The sequence below is a fragment of the Odontesthes bonariensis genome, chromosome 11, assembly GCF_027942865.1.
Source record: "Odontesthes bonariensis isolate fOdoBon6 chromosome 11, fOdoBon6.hap1, whole genome shotgun sequence".
In the NCBI taxonomy this organism is placed as follows: domain Eukaryota; kingdom Metazoa; phylum Chordata; class Actinopteri; order Atheriniformes; family Atherinopsidae; genus Odontesthes; species Odontesthes bonariensis.
Window position 1 is genome coordinate 30,927,643 of NC_134516.1, and position 15,117 is coordinate 30,942,759.

The 15,117-nt window shown below is 41.4% G+C and overlaps 1 protein-coding gene and 5 non-coding genes across 6 annotated transcripts in view; 1 reads left to right on the plus strand and 5 right to left on the minus strand.

The window, feature by feature from the left end:
• The window catches only part of LOC142391905 (NLR family CARD domain-containing protein 3-like), a 418,516-nt gene that overhangs the window by 148,982 nt on the left and 254,417 nt on the right, over nt 1–15,117 (plus strand). The window lies entirely within an intron of this gene.
• On the minus strand, nt 6,886–6,959 carry trnat-agu (transfer RNA threonine (anticodon AGU)). The gene has a single exon. It is a non-coding gene; the product is annotated as a tRNA-Thr (tRNA).
• On the minus strand, nt 7,968–8,041 carry trnat-ugu (transfer RNA threonine (anticodon UGU)). The gene has a single exon. It is a non-coding gene; the product is annotated as a tRNA-Thr (tRNA).
• Nucleotides 8,299–8,372, minus strand: trnat-agu (transfer RNA threonine (anticodon AGU)). The gene has a single exon. It is a non-coding gene; the product is annotated as a tRNA-Thr (tRNA).
• trnat-agu (transfer RNA threonine (anticodon AGU)) lies at nt 8,673–8,746 on the minus strand. Its single transcript has one exon. It is a non-coding gene; the product is annotated as a tRNA-Thr (tRNA).
• trnat-ugu (transfer RNA threonine (anticodon UGU)) lies at nt 9,366–9,439 on the minus strand. The gene has a single exon. It is a non-coding gene; the product is annotated as a tRNA-Thr (tRNA).

The window sequence follows — 15,117 nt, forward strand, 5'->3', positions numbered from 1 at the left end:
GCTTTCTGCAGGTTTGCTCCATGAAACTTGTTTGACAAAGGAAGCCTCCAGTTGGAGTTCCATCACACGTACTTCAAAACAAGACTAAACCAAATGTATAGTCTGGTATTAAGTGTAAGAGACAGAAAAAGTGTGTGGATTGTAAATTGGCTCCCCACACTGTGGAAAGATTTAAGAGGCTGGATTCATCATACAGTGAGGCAAGAATCCCACCCCAACCTCATGCACTTTCCACCATTTTCTCCAAAGAATGTGCATAAAGTTGAAGTGCATGTCCTACTGAGGAATCCACATGAATTTTCAAGAGTTTCCTACTATTTAGAAGACAGTCCTGGAAATGTCTTCAATCGCTGAAGCAGTCAGTTAAGAATCACACCCCAACTTCAAAGCACTTTCCACCATTTTCGCCAAAGAATGTGCATAAAGTTGAAGTGCATGTCCTACTGAGGTATCCACACGACTATTTGAGATCATTTCTTATTCTTTGGAAGACAGTCCAGGAAATGGACAGTCTTCAATCGCTGAAGGAGTCTGTTCAGAATCACACCCAAACTTAACAGCTTTCCACCATGTTCTCAAAAAAAAGTGGATAACGGTGAGCTTGCCGTTCAGCTCACACGAGGAAGATCTGCAGGTCATGAAACTACCCCAACAAGAAGCACTTACTATAATGAGGAACAGCTCAGTGTTTCTATTAGGGCACTTATCATGACAAAGTCTCGCTTCTGATAGAAAATAAAGTGTCATTCTAATCGTGACCACAATATTGATCTTCTATTTGACTTGGAAAATCACATGTCATCCCTAGAAGTAATCCAGTTTTTTTAAAAGGTTCAGATCTTGTACATTTTCACTACCAAGACAACCCCAAAGAGAAGCACTTTTGAGCACAAGAATCAGGAGTGACTCCTTTGAGGTGATCTGAGAGTGATTTGCCCACAAAAATGAGGCTTCACATTTACGCAGTGGATGTGGTCTGTCCCAGAGTGTCGCACTCTTTCACTTCAAAGCCATGTAAATGCTCAAATTAGTTAGAAATTAAATAGAAATTCCTTGCAAATACATTTTTATCTATAGTTCATATTTTGTAGGAGGATCTTTGAATGAGAGCCGTCTGCAAGATTACCCCAACAAGTAGCACTTACTTTTTGAAGAAATGTAGTCAGTGCCTGTGTTAAGGTAATGTTGGGGACAAATTCAGGAAAGAACAGTCATGTCTTATTGAAGAAAATCTCACAAGCGAAACAACCCCAAGAGAAGCACTTATGAAATCAAGAACCATCAGTGTGTCTGTTTGAGGTGGTCTCCATGTGATACACTCATCTGCTAGCTTCAGTTACAGTCAATAGCATTTGTCGTGTACAATCGCCCCAACCAGAAGCACTTCCTGAACTCAAACACAAGTCAGCACATACAATGAATCAGATTTTTTTCTTACATGAATTTCTCCTGGGTCCAGTTGATGCTTTCTTGTGTCCTCCACGTTGCGTTTCCCACTGGGTGAGTGTGTTGAACAGAGTTACTCATTTTATATGCTCAGTGTTTGTGGTTCAAACAAACTCCACCTTCCTTTTCCACAAGGTTTCTATGGTCCAGGCAATGGGCCATTAAACAACCATTCAAAGAAGAATCGTTTTGGAATGAATGCAGACATGAGGGCAGTTAGGTGTTGATGAGTGATCAATCAGCTTTCTGCAGGTTTGCTCCATGAAACTTGTTTGACAAAGGAAGCTTTCAGTTGAAGTTCCATCACACGTACTTCAAAACAAGACAAAACCAAATGTATAGTCTGGTATCAAGTGTAAGAGACAGAAAAAGTGGGTGGATTGTAAATTGGCTCCCCACACTGTGGAAAGATTTAAGAGTCTGGATTCATCATACAGTGAGGCAAGAATCCCACCCCAACCTCATGCACTTTCCACCATTTTCTCCAAAGAATGTGCATGAAGTTGAAGTGCATGTCCTACTGAGGAATCCACATGAATTTTCAAGAGTTTCCTACTATTTGGTCAACAGTCCTGGAAACTTGTCCAATAATTGAAGCAGTCAGTTAAGAATCACACCCCAACTTCAAAGCACTTTCCACCATTTTCGCCAAAGAATGTGCATAAAGTTGAAGTGCATGTCCTACTGAGGTATCCACACCACTATTTGAGATCATTTCTTATTCTTTGGAAGACAGTCCAGGAAATGTCTTCAATCGCTGAAGGAGTCTGTTCAGAATCACACCCAAACTTAACAGGACTTTCCACCATGTTCTCAAAAAAAAGTGGATAACGGTGAGCTTGCCGTTCAGCTCACACGAGGAAGATCTGCAGGCTATGAAACTACCCCAACAAGAAGCACTTACTATAATGAGGAACAGCTCAGTGTTTCTATCAGGGCACTTATCTTGCCAAAGTCTCGATTCTGATAGAAAATAAGTGTCATTCTAATCGTGGCCACAATATAGATCTTCTATTTGACTTGGAAAATCACATGTCATCCCTAGAAGTAATCCAGTTTGTCTCAAAGGTTCAGATCTTGTACATTTTCACTACCAAGACAACCCCAAAGAGAAGCACTTTTGAGCACAAGAATCAGGAGTGACTCCTTTGAGGTGATCTGAGAGTGATTTGCCCTCAAAAATGAGGCTTCACATTTACGCAGTGGATGTGGTCTGTCCCAGAGTGTCGCACTCTTTCACTCCAAAGCCATGTAAATGCTCAATTTAGGTAGAAATTAAATAGAAATTCCTCGCAAATACATTTTTTTTATCTATTGTTAGATTCGGTTCTTTAATTGGAAGCTCAAGAATGGACCGGAGTAATTCAAGTGAAAATGAAGTGTTTATAGGAGGGTTTCACTTGACGTCACTTCTGTATTTTCTAAGCGCGCGAACCTAAGTGGTGGGCAACTGAAGCTGGATCCCATTGAAAACACTGTGTTTTGTCTGCCACTTTTTTGCCCAAAATGCCTCAGTTTTGTGCCGTTTTTGGATGTAGCAATCGGTCTAACCGAGAGAAGGGAAAGGGTTACTATCGAGTACCTAAGGTAATCGCCCACAGAGGTCAGAAACACAGAGCTAAGACACCGTCGTCAGTGTTTCATGCGATCTCTGAGAGTGGTTGATCTAAACAAAACAACTTTGTCATGTCGTCACAATCTTCACGTTTCAGTAGTATCCACGAAGTGCTTAAGTGCTAACAGGGCACATTAGCTCCCAAGTTCTTGACAACAGAATCGTTCTCTCTCTCTCTGCCTTGTGCATTAGGCTAACAAAGACACAATGTCAGCATTTGGATATTTGGATCTCGGCATTTTATTAAAACATAAACATTTTTGATCGTTATTTGAGTGCCAACATTCACAGCTCGGCATTCAACATGTTAAGTTCTGCTTTACTGCCCAGCCCTGCACTACACACTGCATTTTCCATTGGGATAATGCACCATAAACAACACAGAAAACAAGCTTACCCTGGCGAACACCAAAACACAATCATTCTGTAGACGTTTTACTCCGAGTTTGCTGATCCATCCGCTGGTAATAGTTGTATGCCTCCAAACTTTTGTGGGCCTTCATCTGTTGCTTGGTGTAGTAAGACGTCTGAAGAACCAGGTAGCTCGTCATGTCCGCAGCCTCTATATTTGGCAAATCGTTCCGGTCTTGCGAAAATTCGGACATTTTCATTAAGTATGGGTCACGCCCAATATATTTCTCAACTAACGCCAAATACCTTTCCCTATATGCCGGCTCCAAACCACTACAATATTCATTCATCTCCATGTTGGTGCTGCTGTAGCAATTACAGCAGCAAGCAAGTCTTCATTGCACAGGCATGTGGAAATAGTAGAAAACAATTCTAATGCGTTAGCAAAAAACCTTCTATATCAGGAGTATTGATCAAGATTCTAGAAATAGAGACTCTTTTCTAGTAAGTTTAAAACCTTCCTTACTCAACTGATAATAACTCCGCAAATGAGCACATTTCTTAATAGATTATATGTAGAAAATAATATTTTGCTATATGTATTGTGTGTATGTGGCCCCGAACCCATCCTCTGTGTGGACTCTTTGTTCATCATTATCACATAATTTCTAACCTAATGACACTCAAACATTGCATAAGGCAATTACATTACCAGCAGGCTCGTCCACTGTTTGCAGCGAATAGGAGCGAGAACCCGATGGCTGAACCGGGAAAAATTCTCCTATGGCCCCAGTTCCACTTGGCGACCGACCAACTCATTACCTTTCAAAGTCTAAGGTCCCGCTCCAAACAGCCGAGTCACCCCACTGGCAATGATCATACTAATGATCAGGGCTCTAAATTAACTTTTTTGATCACCAGCCAATGTGGCTAGTAAGTTTCTGAAGTTACCAGCCATTCAGAATTTCCACTAGCCACATATTTTTCCGTGCAAAAAAGACAGATGAGAGCCACTGAATTAATTTGATCAATTTATTAACTAAAGCTTTAAATTCATTTTACAGTGAAATTGGGAATGTATATCCAATTAAAAATAATTACAATAATTGAACTTATGTACATACAAAACTTATTCTAACATTTCATTACTCCTCAACCCTCACATAGCCTACTATTCAGGGTCACATTTTTTGTACATAAAAAAATAAAAAAATAACTTTAAAACTGATTTATATTCATGTCAACCCTGAATCTACAAAAATGGAAATATTTAACAACTTTCTAATCATGTTTTAGTGCAGATAATGCACAAAATTAAACACAAAACTATGTGCAGAGACTAATTATGGAATTATGGATACTGTGAAATGCTTAAACATCGTCCGAGCTCTCTGAACTGTCTTCGGATCCATCTAAATCAGTTCCATTTTTCCCTTTTCTCACAAAGTGTGGCCGGCGTGTGCGCAAACTGTCACCATGCCAGATATATTCAATATATTCAAAATATCATCCTCCTCCCCTTCTTTGGCAGGCATATCTTTTCTCTTCACGGCCGGCTGTCCCAACCATCGCCACATTTTGTTAGTGTTTGTGTCTGTATTTGTACCAATAACACGCTGTCAAATAATGCTCCCCCTTCTCAATGCATTCATTCACAATGATGGAGCAGAGTCACCTAAATAATGAGACAGAAGTGTCCCAAATACAGAAATCAAATGGTGAATGACACCCCATTTGTGCATGTTAAGCTAACTGCTTGTTAATACGACAAGTGTTTTATTACTTTGCTTGTCTTCCTAAAGAGAAAACAATCAGACGCAGGGTAGCAAAACATTATGGGCATGAAAACGAAACTTAGAAAATCGGCTCGGCGCATGCGAAAAGTAGCAATTCTCGACAAGCAGGAGAAATCGACTGAACACCGGCGTCTATCGTATTTCCAAACCAAGAGTGACCCGCTCCCCTAGAACGGCAGCCTCGGCAGATGCGTTCCCATAGAAACTGCGCTCGTGCGTCTCGTGCATAGACTGTATATAATAATTTCGCGTCCCGCGAAATAGATGGTAAAGTTCCTCATTTATCATCGGCCAAGCCGGCTAGTGAGTTTTTTTTAATACACGCCAAAAATAACTTTCACCCGCATTTGGCGGGTTGGCGGGTGTTAATTTAGAGCCCTGCTAATGATGGTTGATTTATACCCACAAAATGATTAATCAGCTTAACTCTTTCGGTGCCATTGACGTCTATAGACGTCAATTTAAAAAAAACGTTCACTGCCAAAGGAGTCTATAGACGTCAATTGCGTTTTTTAACGGAGCGGGCTGGGGGACAATCTAGCGGAGTTCGTCACTAAATCTTAGGCTTGTAAACGCTAAACAGAGAATATACTGGCAAAATTACCCGCTAGGTGGCAGCAGTGCCACTTTGCACAAAAAAAAAGAGCTCGTTTTCTCAATTTTTTGGGTCAAACAGCTGTTTTTGGTGAAACCAACCTATGTTCTACTGTCTATTACTAAAAGACTGAAAATGGTAGAAACAAACTTTTTTTTCCTGATCAAAGAAGAGAGTCTACTCTTTCTTTTGGTAATTTCGGTGTGTACATAGTCATAAGACACACTTTTCTGTGGGTCTTGGAAAATCAGTCAAAATACTGAAAAACACTTGGCAGTATGGGTGGCTCTGAACTGAAAATGGCTGGCAGCCAATGAGTTAATGATTACATGAAATACAACAGATGAACAAATACAATTTTTTATGATGTCGTGTAGTCTCTTCTGGACCAATCCTGTCACTGCTTGGTGCTCGGTTCTCCTCTTGGCTGAACATCAGTTCAGCATTCTGATCCGGAACTAATCTTGGAAGGAGAGGTCACCAGTACGTCAAAGCATATCATATCCCGCAGGAAGTCCGTCAGACTGCACCTCGACTTCCGGTTATCATTTGTATTTATAGCCTCATGGGTTGGACTCACACTCGACCGAGTATGATTGGACATGAGTAGGTCCAACATGCTTCGTCATATTCTCTGGATCAGCCCAAAACAATGTGTACGTGTGAATCTGCCCTTGCTTTCCCAATTGTTTTGTCTCCGTACTCCTGGATCACTTTAGGTCATCATGGAAAAGTACTGAGACTATTTCATTCATAATGTCTAAGAACAAAGCCAATTTTTACACTAGGCAGGCACTTTGACCAACTAAGCCACAGGGCCACATGGTTCATAAAACTGATGAAAGAATAAAGAGCAGGAACTGGATCCATTTCAGGAAACAAGGTCCTGAGACTCTCCCAAAACTAACTGTGACTTCAAAATAATTTTTTTATCAAGTCTGACCAAAGAACAGACTCAAAATAACCATGATGCTCATTTAAAGGTCCATCATTTGATGAAGACCAACAATGCAAAGCATTCAGTAGAACCCTGCTAACAACCAGTTTCTCATGCTAAGTCATAGCTAGCTCTGATGGACCACAGGCACTGCTGGGATTTGAACCCAGGATCTCCTGTTTACTAGACAGGCACTTTGACCAACTAAGCCACAGCGCCACATGGTTCATAAAACTGATGAAAGAATAAAGAGCAGGAACTGTATCCACCTCAGAAAATGTTTTTTGTGATTCTGTACCTCAAGAATAGTTAAAGCCATGAGTAGAAGTGCCTCTAATTGGTTCAAAACTTCATCATATTTTGCAGATACTGTTGGGTTTTCAACTCAGACCCTGGTGTTCATGAGGAAGTCACTTTCACCAGTTACAGCCAGATCTCATGAAGCGGTGTACTTATTACACGCCAAGTCATTTACTGTGTTTTTACAAGGCTTTTTTATGCTTTTGCGTATTATTTTCCGCTACATATTTCAAGGAAATGACGTCCTGCCCTCAGCTTTTACTCTAACTCTGACTATTTCACGGTTTGTACATTCATTTTGATGTTATGCAGTGTGACAGGAGGAGAACTTCCACCGTACTGTACCCTAACCATTTGACTTGTTATGTGAACGGAGGAAAATTACACTCTGAAAGTATAAAATAGGCATAAATGAGACTTTAAAAGGTGTGTGCTATTTATACGCACTTTCATTAAAGCTGCCGTTGGCAGGTTTTTAAAATTCCGAGTCTAAAGTCGGAAAATTCGAACTGATAAAACTTTCAGGTCCCTCCCCCTCTGTGGACGAGGTTGTGCACGTGAGTTCACACCAGTGTGCGCGCACACAAGCTGGGGGCAGATTCACGCTCAGCATGGAAGACGTGGTTGGTGACTGTTCTGCTCAGATAATAGATAAATAATAAACCTAACGTGATTGGTTAAAAACAGCCGGGAGCGCTCGATTTTTGCAAGCACGATTACAGGCTTCAGAGGGAGCTACAGAATTCGGGATTTTTCCTAAACAGCCTATTTAATATTCTACTTCCAGAATCCCATGACAGTTCAAGCTAATATGACTAAAAAAAAGTTGCCGACGACAGCTTTAAGTGGACCAGTGAAAATGATCTAGTAGAAAGCTGATAATAAGCTGTTTTATATGCTAAGTTATAGCTTGTTCTGCAGGCCCACAGGCACTGCTGGGATTTGAACCCAAGAACTCCTGTTTACAAGACAGGCACTTTGACCAACTAAGCCACAGCGCCACATGGTTCATAAAACTGATGAAAGAATAAAGAGGAGGAACTGGATCCAGGAAATGAGCTCCAGAGACTCTCCCAAAACTAACTGTGACTTGTAAAATTTTTTTTTATCAAGTCTGACCAAAGAACAGACTCATAATAACCATGATGCTCATTGAAAGGTCCATCATTTGATGAAGACCAACAATGCAAATCATTCAGTAGAACACTGATAACGACCAGTTTCTCACAGTAAGTCATAGCTAGCTCTGATGGACATCTGGCACTGCTGGGATTTGAACCCAGGATCTCCTGTTTACTAGACAGGCACTTTGACCAACTAAGCCACAGCGCCACATGGTTCATAAAACTGATGAAAGAATAAAGAGCAGGAACTGGATCCACTTCAGGAAGTGGTTTTTGTGATTTATTTCCAATATTCATGTGATCTCTGCATAAATCAGGGCTTGATGTTATTCAAATTATCTTCATATGTGAAAACATTGGATTAAGTCCCAGTTCCATCTTCTGTACCTCAAGAATAGTTAAAGCCATGAGATGAAGTGCCTCCAAGTACAGACTGCTTTGGAAGTCCAGCACGAAGCACTGCTGTAAACAGTTATGGCACCATGTTGATGTACATAATAACACCTTAAGGCACTGCTGGGATTTGAACCCAGGATCTCCTGTTTACTAGACAGGCACTTTGACCAACTAAGCCACAGTGCCACATGGTTCATAAAACTGATGAAAGAATAAAGAGCAGGAACTGGATCCACCTCAGGAAGTGGTTTTTGTGATTCTGTACCTCAAGGATAGTTAAATCCATGAGTAGAAGTGCCTCCAATTGGTTCAAAACTTCATCATATTTTGCAGATATTGTTGGGTTTTCAAGTCAGACCCTGGTGTTCATGAGGAAGTCACTTTCACCAGTTACAGCCAGATCTCATGAAGCGGTGTACTTATTACACGCCAAGTCATTTACTGTGTTTTTACAAGGCTTATTTATGCTTTTGCGTATTATTTTCTGCTATATATTTCAAGGAAATGACGTCCTGCCCTCAGCTTTTACTCTAACTCTGACTATTTCACAGTTTGTACGTTCATTTTGATGTTATGTAGTGTGACAGGAGGAGAACCTCCACCGTACTGTACCCTAACCATTTGACTTGTTATGTGAACGGAGGAAAATTACACTCTGAAAGTATAAAATAGGCATAAATGAGACTTTAAAAGGTGTGTGCTATTTATACGCACTTTCATTAAGTGGACCAGTGAAAAGTATTTAGTAGAAAGCTGATAATAAGCTGTTTTATATGCTAAGTTATAGCTTGCTCTGAAGGACCACAGGCACTGCTGGGATTTGAACCCAGGATCTCCTGTTTACAAGACAGGCACTTTGACCAACTAAGCCACAGCGCCACATGGTTCATAAAACTGATGAAAGAATAACACTTTCATCAGTTTTACAAACAACAAGCAAACATTTTGCTTGTTGTTTGTAAGTACTTAAAATCAAATTTTTTTTAAGATAGTAAGTAAGCGTTGTTTCTAAGTGTTTGTTAAAATGATTATTTAAGATAGTAATTAAGTGTTTTTTAGGCGATGTGAAAACCGTTTGCTGTGACTTTCAAATCTGCTTCAAAAACGGGACGTGTTTCTTCAGATAAACTCCTGACCAGCTGTGAAAAAGCAGTGAAAATGTCTGGCCTGTATAAACTTTGTGATGTCAAACAAGATCAGAGATGACATCGATTGTGATGTCACTACAGTGATGACATCACAGCTTTGTGAAGGCTTCTGTTCTGTCTCTTCTGGTCTGTGGTTCCAACCACAGATTCTGGATGGAACTGAAGTCCGGATTCCAGAATGTTGATTTGTGTTCTCTGTTAATCTCTGGACGACTTCAGCTGATTACTTCCTGTCACTGTCACGTTGGAAGGTCCACTTCTGCCAGTTTTTCAGCAGCCAGTATCATGTTTTCCACCAGCAGTGTTTTCCAAGACAGAATAATGTCAGTTTGTTTAAAATGTTGCCAAAATAAACGATTACAATTACAACAAATGTCATCTCAGGGCACTTCAGTAATAAAGTCCAATTCAGGCTAATTGGAGTTCAATTCATTGTAATTATAATCCAATTCATTCAATTCAGAATGAATCCAATTCATTCATACAGAGCAATTCAAAAACTATTTCCTTGCTAAGGAAACCAACAGATGGCACCGAACTTGCACTATTTCTAATTAGATAGAACTTTTTAATAGTTCTAAGATCATATCTTTCTGGTTTTATTTGCATTTTACAAAGAGTCCCGAGTAATTATGAAAGTGGGGTTTTAATTAGAAGAAAAAGCCTCAAAATAAAGTGATTTTTAGGGGTATGCAGGGATTCATTTCCATCTAATGAACAGCTCAGTTATATTAAACAGTGGGCCGTGTGAGCAGCAATCAGGGGAGTAAGGAGTTCACAGATCATAGACAGAGGCAACCGCCCAACTATTCAAAGCTTTTAAAATGAGTAATAAAATCTGACAGGTAACCAGGGAAGGAAGTCCTTTAATCCTGGAAATATTCTCCAGGTGATAGTCGGCTGACTTCCTAACTGACCTGATCTGGCTGCTGAAGTTCAGCTCTGAGTCCATAATAACACCCAGATTCCTGCTTGGTTTGTGCTTTTTAACATCACAGCCTGAAGCTGAGCTCAGATTTTTAACAGCTGACAATGACCTCTGTTTTCTCTTTGTTTAGCTGCAGGAAGTTCTGGATCATCCGGTTGGTTATTTGTTGGAGGCTCTTTGCTGGGCCAGTTATTCCTCTGTGCCAGCAGCTGAGCACCAGTTCTGCCAAAACTAACAGGAAACATCATCCTGCACCGCTGGATTATCAACAAGTAACACTGACCAAGTCAGGAGATTAAAAAGGATGCAGAGGATAGTCAGCCATCTCCTAAACACGGGACTTGTGTTTGACACCAGTCTTTGAACTGCTGTGAGACCGTTGTTTCCTTCATTCGTTTTTCACCTTTTTTTCCAAAACTACTTGGTCGAAAGGTGTAAAACATTAAAAGTACTGGGTTAAAGTTAGAAAAGCATCATGTTTAGGAAATAAAATACACTTTTGGGGGAAAACTTGGCCAATAAGACCAGGAGCTCCTGACCTGTCTCACACATTTCAGTAAGTCCTCGGGAAATTGTACCAAAAAGGGCAAAACATGTCTCCTTTAAAGGACCAATAAGAGCTACATCTCAGACTCTACAGGCCTCAGTTAACTTGTTAAATGTGTCAGTGGGTCGGTGTGAAAACTCAACATCTAGGATGTTATTTCCAGCTTCTACGTTTAACTGAAATAGAAAATCTGAGAATTACGACAATTTGGGTAGAGCTATTCTACGACAGTAAAATATTTGGCAGTGACTAAGTGCCTTTAGCACAGACAGGAGGGTGGAGGCGAGAGGAGACAATGAGGCTGATACCTGACCAACCAGATGAGCCTCCAGCGTCCACCTGTCCTGATAGTCCCTCACAAGCAGCTGTCTGTTGTTAGCACGTTAAGCTTTGATTGGTCTGGGCTGGTCTGTGGCATTATTTATAACCCTTCACCCTTGCTGTTTCCTCTCATAGCTTGTTTTCACCATGACAGCTGCTGGGTTCTTCCTGAGGTATAAGCACAAGCTGCCTTTTACAGTTTTTGTTTGATTGCCTGGAAACATTAGTTAATATTGCATTCCTACGCTTTGTTGTACATAATTTCAGGGTTTCCCTCTTTGCCTTGTTGACTGCTGCTACATGGGGTTTTCCCACTAAAGGTGTGCTATCATCTGTTGTGGTAAAACATTACATGCTTGCTTGAATTAGCTTCTGCTAAACTTGTTCTCATGCACCCAGGTTCAAAATCAGCAGGCCAGAGCAGCAGCGGCACAAGAGCTGCAGGTAATTTTGGCTCTTACCAGGAAGCAGCCGCTGGCCGCCCGGTGACCGTGCCCAACACTGCTTCCAGTGACGTTTATATGGCGACACCTGTGCTATCCTCTGGTCTAAGTCAACCTGTTCTTCAGGCAGACCCAAGACTCAGCGGCTATAGCTCATTTGTGCCAACGCAACTGGTTGCCCAAGCTCCCGGTTTTGTCCAAGCTCCTGGCCTTGTCCAAGGTGCTCTTCAGGCAGACCCAAGATTCAGCAGCTCTGGCTCCGTTGTGCCCGTGCAAATGGCTGTGCAAGCTTCTGGTGTCCCACAGGCTGTTCAGACGGGTCCAGCATTGAGCAGCTTGAGCTCTGGCCTGCCTGCAACAGGATACTCTACTGTGACTTATGTGCCTGTTGATGTAGGATCTGACGCTGGCGCTCTGCAACCTGGAGCTGCCCAATCGGGACCACAAGGTAAATCTTCTGCTTGGAGTGTAGATGGCCCAAAATATGTTTGGAAGCCTAAAGGTGTCTGTGTGTTTTCATGTAGTCACTAGCAAATCTTGCTTAGTTAAGAATATGTTAAGACTCTTTGCTTTCAGAACTTCTGCTGTGAAAAGGAGTAATTGTAAAATGTCTCCACACAGAAACCCAGTGGGCTATTGCTCCCTCAGTCTTTGAGGATGCGTCAGCCCAAGCCCTCAGCCTCACTGACGTTCTCCCTGCAGCCCCTCTGTCACCACCTGGCCCTGTCCTCCAGTCAGGGGAGACCTCCAGTGTCACCAAGGAAGCTGAACTCGGGAATTACCAGCAGCAGACGGAGGAGTTCGGCTACCCGGATGACCGCCAAGGGTCTGGACCGGGATCCGCAACCGTACTGGTGCCACGCTTTGGTGTGGGTGGATCTCCTAACTTTGACTACAGGGTTTTGTATGGCTTGTACCCCTCTGGAACCTACAGCACCTTCAGCCAGCAGCATGAGAAGGGCAAAGACTACTTTCAGGACGTCCACTACTTGAAGGAGCATATTACTGACAGCCATGGTTCTGGGCAGCAGAAAAAGTTCTTCCCAAGTGCCCGCTAGAGCTGAACATGATGTGCAGAGGGTATGTTGAGTGGTACCTGCAAATGTCTTTATCTCAATGCTCTAACTAATCTGGTTTCAGATTGGAAAGCTGAATCCCAACAGCACAAGATTCTTTTTAGTCTTTGAATAAAATCTTGTCAAATGATCTTGCTTCAGAATGATTGACTAAGGGAAACAATGTCCTGTGAACACCATCTGGGTTCAAGGTAAATGGCAGGCATCGCCTGTCATATTTGACTCGGACATTCTGCTTTTGGTTTCAAACATGGCTTCTCAAAGCTCTGCATCTTGAGAGGAATTGCTATGGAAGTGTTAAATAGTTGCTCAATTGACTATAGCGATCAGCTACAGCATCCTTTACAGCCATTTCTCTACACCTGTACATGGCAGCCAGACACAGCCCCTTCTATAGGTTGCTGAGTGCATGGTAGCCAACCTGAAGGCTTGCCAAACCAACATTGTGCTTGAAATACTTGGCTGGATACTCCTTAAATATTCTTCTACAGTTGAGCCACAGCCAGTGCTGTCTTCAGCAGTCTTGTCAAATGATGACCTTGCCTAGGGTTGTTTTTTTTTTTTTTTTTCTAAATTTAACAGACTTAACTACTTGTATAGGTGGTTTATTCAAGTTGAAACATTTAACAATTTGTTTCATGTTATGCAAAGACTATTTTCTTGAATATTTTCAAGATGTAACCTCATGTTGCTGGTGGTCTAATGATATGCTAACTGTAGCTCGTATACAACTGTCAAGGCTTCTAAATTTTTCCATCAACTGCCCAAAATCTGAAGTATTTCCAGGCGGGCCTTTATATATTATTGGGGGTTAAAATCACTTTCTTTGTGCCTGCGGTCAAGTTGGGCCCTGAACTTTCTGCCATCAAGTGAATCAACTTTCAGCAGTGACGCTTTACCAGACAGTGACTCCTGTGACCTGACCCTGACCCCGTCATGCAGTGTGCCGACTCAAGGCAGATGGCGGCTGCGCAGATGTTTTTCAACATTCGAATATTAATTTTCACCTTTTTTTTTTTTTTTTTAAAACCTATTCAAATGTAGAATATTCTTTGACAACCCTACCCTGTACCACTCTACTATTGTGCTGTAATAGGCAACTTGTTGCCTTTCCACTCTGTAATGGCAGGTTCTGCAGTTGTGCCAGAACATGCCTATTGATGTTGCATCCTCTGAATGCAATAATAAAGAATTACAGTAGTCAAATCCTGAAGTAACAAATGCCTGGAGCAGTTTTACTGCATCACTGAGACAGGATGTTCCTGATTTTAACAATATTACAAAGGTGAAAGAAGGCAGTCCTAGAAACCTGTTTTATGTGCATTGAATGATAAATTCTGGTAAATAACTCCAAGGTTCCTCACTGGAACTATCTTACCATCCATTTACTTTACTCAATGTATCCAGTTTAGGGTAGTGGAAGCCTTTAGCCCAGTGATACTATTTTTTTCCACAAGAGCCACATTGGCAGAGCAAAATCAAGGGAAGAGCCACTTTTATGACAACATACTAAGTCCCCTTTTGCAAATATGCATTTCTACATATAAAACATCCCACAAAAAAAGAAACAACACAGCCAATACATTTTCAATTAAGACCGCATTTACCTGAATACTGGAATACTTAATACTCAATACTGGAAGCTGGCATGCATGTCCTTGACTTTCTTCATGTTGTATTTGTAGTTTGTTGCAATCATAGTGAGACATTCAAGATGAGCATGGTTTAGTCCTTTTTTTTAAATTAAAAACCGACCCATTGTGCCTGCATCTCGGGCTGGCTAAAGGAGCTAGCGTGCACTGCGGTCAAGTGTGATGGTGGTTTAAGCGGGCTGCGTTGCCAGGTTTAACAGAGCCCCCTTTAGGAAACACCATTAAGCCTTAATAAAAATACTTAATACTGTGCAGTATTCGCTGTATGTTATTTGACAAAATTTGTTATCGTTACCATATTGTTATAAGCTACTATGCGAGTGCGAGCCACCAATTAAAGCTTGAGGAGCCGCATAATGAGTATCTCTGCTTTAGCCTATCCCTGCTGCCAATTGAAAGAGTCAGGGTACACCCTGGACAGCTCTCCAGTCCACTCTGCAAA